The following is a 4,102-nucleotide window of genomic DNA, read 5'->3' as shown; positions in this document are numbered from 1 at the left end:
GGATGCCAGTGATATTGGGATTCTGCAGACACTTACCAGGAATGCACCACTCAACACCATCCCTTTTCATGGACAAAACCAACACTCTCAGGAAGGCACTATTAGACTCTGACTAACTAGTCAACAGAAATATCCCTTTCCTTTTATTTCCTCCTATAGATTCTCTTCCCATTTTCTCCACTTTACTCGTTTTCTCCTTCACTTCTCTTCCCCTCCCTTACAAATATCTCTTTCATATGCTGTGGAATTTGATGTCCTTAGAACCCAAAAGGATCCTTATGACACAGTCTCGTATCTGCTTGGTTTTCACCCCATACAGAATAGGGTTCATAGTGGGAGGCAAGAGCAGATAAATATTGGCCACAATGATGTGGCAAGATGGAGGGATCTTGTGACCCCCAAATCGGTGGGAAAAGAAGCAGAAGAAGGCTGGACTGTAGGAGAAAATAATGGCACAGATGTGGGCAGTGCAGGTGCTGAAGGCCTTCTGTTGAGCATCTGCTGAAGAGAGATTGATCACTGCTCAGAGGATCATGGTGTAGGAGACTGTGATGCACAGGATGTCAAAACCCCCTATCAGGAGGGCAACTGTCAGACCGTAGATAACATTGATTTTGACACTTCCACAGGATAACTTGGCTACAGCCATGTGGTCACAGTAGGTATGGTATAATATATTCTCTCTACAGTAGGGTAGTCTCTTGATAATGAAAGTCAAGGGAGTGACAAGCAACACAACTCTCAGAAAAGTAGCAAGCCCAACTTTTGCAATGACAGGATTAGTGAGGATAGTAGAGTAGCGCAGTGGGTAGCAGATGGCCACATAGCGGTCTAGGGCCATAAACATGAGAACCCCAGATTCCATCCCTGTTGAGGTGTAGATGAAGAACATCTGGACGAGGCAATCATTAAAGCTGATTTCCTTAAGACAGAACCAGAAGATGCAGAGAGCTTTAGGGACTGTAGTAGTGCACATGACAAGGTCAGTTAGGGAAATCATAGCCAAGAAGTAGTACATGGACCTGTGCAAGGAGTCTTCACAGCAGATGAGGTAGAGGAGACCACAATTCCCTATCACAGCCACAGCATACATGGAGCAGAATGGGAAGGAAATCCACATGTGCATGTTCTCCAGTCCTGGGATCCCATTAAGAATGAATGAGACTGGGGTCAGGTCTGTTTGGTTCAGCATTAGTATGATCAGATTTTTATAATAGTTAAGACAGGTTATTGATATTTGTGTACTTCTTGTTTTTTTTGTTTGTTTGTTTGTTTTGTTTTCTGATCCTCCAATATTATGGAAAAAATCTTTTAAAAAATAAGATAAATTTTAGCCATATTTTCCCTCTCATTCTCCCTCTCTCTGTCAAGTGTGCATTTTAATATCAAACAACAAATATTTCAAGCATGAGAGAATACTTAAACATAGTTCAAATACAGTATGTGTCATTTGTTAATTCATTAATTTATTGATCATTCAACAATACATATTTAGCACTCACTAGTTACCAGGTTCTATGACGTATATTGTGTCTACGTTATAGAAACAGAAAGAAATAGATTAAATTACTTATAAATTTACAATGAGGATAATTATATGTTTTTTCTAATAATTTTTGATATTTCTAATGATATTTTTGTTAGAATATCTTATTTAAATGTTAATTACTATATACACCTCCCTTTTAATGTTCTCTTAAGGAAAATTTCACTGATCATTTCTCCAATGACCTAACAGATATGGTTAGGAATTTTCATTGCTGCTATTATGTTTATTGGGTCATACTTGTGCTATACTAAATACTGTTCTAAGAACTTTACAAATATTGACTAATTTGATCCTCACTACAAGCCCAGGAAGTATTAATCTGCACTTTTTTAACTGAGTAAATGGAGGCACTATTTAGATGAGGCTTTTTCATATCTGTGTTGGTGGTATACAATACCAAAACCGAGCCCTTCTCTGACCATTTTTAAAAATATATTTCTTCTAAATTTTAACATAGAAATATGTGTTAGAAATAGTACTATAGGATAATAATGAAAACAAAAAATATCCAGCTCCATCTTTCTAACTGTTGAAATCCAGCTTCCCACAGTTGGTCAAAATTACTTATTTTAGTTCTCTACTAACATTGACCTTTGTATTTCTAAATAATTTGTTTAGCCTGTTTTTTTGTCCTATTTCCCTTGAAATTGTTTTTGTTAAAATTATTGTTTCATGTTTAATTTATATTATAAAATAGATATTATCCCTTGCTAGGTCACATGATATGATGTCTATATTTTCTTCCCCACTCAATATTTTTCATTTTGATAGTACTTAATTTTTCTTAGTATTTGATGTAGATATCTGAAAAAAATACTTATTTTCAGAACTATAAAATATTTTTACTATTATTTCTTGATAGTTAAACATGATCTATCAATGTTAGTCCTTCTCACAGGATCTGTTTCTGAGAAGTCCTGTTTCTCTGAAATAGTTTTTTCTCAGACACATAATTCTCATCCAGAAATTCCCCTTCCTCTACTCTCTGTACATCGGTTTGTAGATCTCATTTTTCTTCATTCTATGTTTCAGGATATCATGGAAAAATTTTTTTTGAGACTATCACTGTCTGAATATAGTTTAGTCTATTAATCATTTGGCTAGATTTAAAATTCTAGATTAATAATTGTGAAGGCATTCGTGGGATTTCTGACACTGGAAATCTAACACCTTTGACTTTGGAAATTTTCTTAACTTCTAATAATTTATTCCCAACATTTTTCTTGTTATATTCCTACAGACTTTTACCACTGACATTTTTTCATTTGTGTTGCTTTTGGCCCTAAACTATTTAAGAGCATTTTAAAATTTTTGTGTTCTGAAATTTAATGGCAATGATAAAAAAATTTTTAAATGTTCTTAAATAGTTTAGGGGCAAAAGCAATACAAATGAAAAAATGACAGTGGTAAATAATTCATGTACAGAGGATCAAGAACTGATATGGTCCTCTTAATATCTCACTAGAAGCTAGGAGATCAATACAGAAATGCTTTTATTAATCTAGAATTTTAAATTCTAGACTTAGTGATGATTGAGTCTCAGCAATTGATAATATTTGCTTTAAATCCTCTCTAGGACCCCTTTGCTTCATTATTGACATCCTTAGTTGTCATTATTTATAGGTATTTTTCAGGGACTTGCAATTTCTCCAAAAGAAGCCACCAATCTACTTCTTGGAGTAAAAATTTAATTGGCCACCAGTGTTCTTGGAGTTGAGTAGAAGGACACTGTAGTTCTCACACTTAAATATGAATATGGATTAAATCCTCACATATTTTATGATTCCTCATGCTTGACCTTTGTCACACCTGACATTAAGCATTTGTAGGATTTGTTAGTTTCTTCTAAGAATAAATTTTCAGTCGTTGTAATAGGAATGGTAATACTGTTTAGGATGATGGATGAATCAAAGATATCAAGTTGTTCCTTATTCCATTTTTCTTCTATCTACATCCATGTTTATCTTTATGTATTTTCACTGAAGGATGAGAGATTAGATACTATAAAAAGCAACTTCTTTTAGAAACAGCAAAGCAACCTGGGATGAGTATGTTATTAAAAGTGTTCTTCAAAGACCGGTTTTCACATAATTACAAAATCTTGGTGTCTGCCACATAAGCGTAGATAGAAACCATAGTTTAACAAAATCTTGGAGGAGATCAGGAAAATTTTCAAAGAGGAAAAGGTGAATTGTCTTATACCAAAAGCATGATCCATTCTGTTGCTGTTTACTCCCATTAAACTGATATTTTTAGATTTGTGATTTTACAAATTTTATCCTATTTGTGTCCCATTCCTCCCACCAAATCCAGCTTCAATTATCAATTTCTTCTGGTTGATTCAACTCTCTTTTGGAGAGGATAGAGCACCATCCTCTAAGTCCTTTTAATATGAAGTAATTATAGAGGTGGGAGGCTTACAGGTAAGGAATAAAACTATTGATGGAGGGTTCCCCTTTCTACACACTGTTGGTGGGAATGCAAGTTGCTGCAGCCTCTTTGGAGAACAGTGTGGAGATTCCTCAAGAAATTAAAAATAGAACTTCCCTATGA

The 4,102-nt window shown here is 34.6% G+C and overlaps 1 pseudogene; it reads right to left on the bottom strand.

Annotated features, from left to right (window-relative positions):
• Positions 1-232: 232 nt before the first annotated feature.
• LOC131836917 (olfactory receptor 52N4-like) lies at positions 233-3,340 on the bottom strand (annotated as a pseudogene).
• Between the last annotated feature and the right edge of the window lie 762 nt (positions 3,341-4,102).

The sequence above is a fragment of the Mustela lutreola genome, chromosome 1 (assembly GCF_030435805.1).
Source record: "Mustela lutreola isolate mMusLut2 chromosome 1, mMusLut2.pri, whole genome shotgun sequence".
NCBI classification, from domain to species: Eukaryota; Metazoa; Chordata; class Mammalia; order Carnivora; family Mustelidae; genus Mustela; species Mustela lutreola.
Note: the sequence above shows the minus strand (reverse complement) of the source record. Positions and strands in the feature narration are given on the sequence as shown.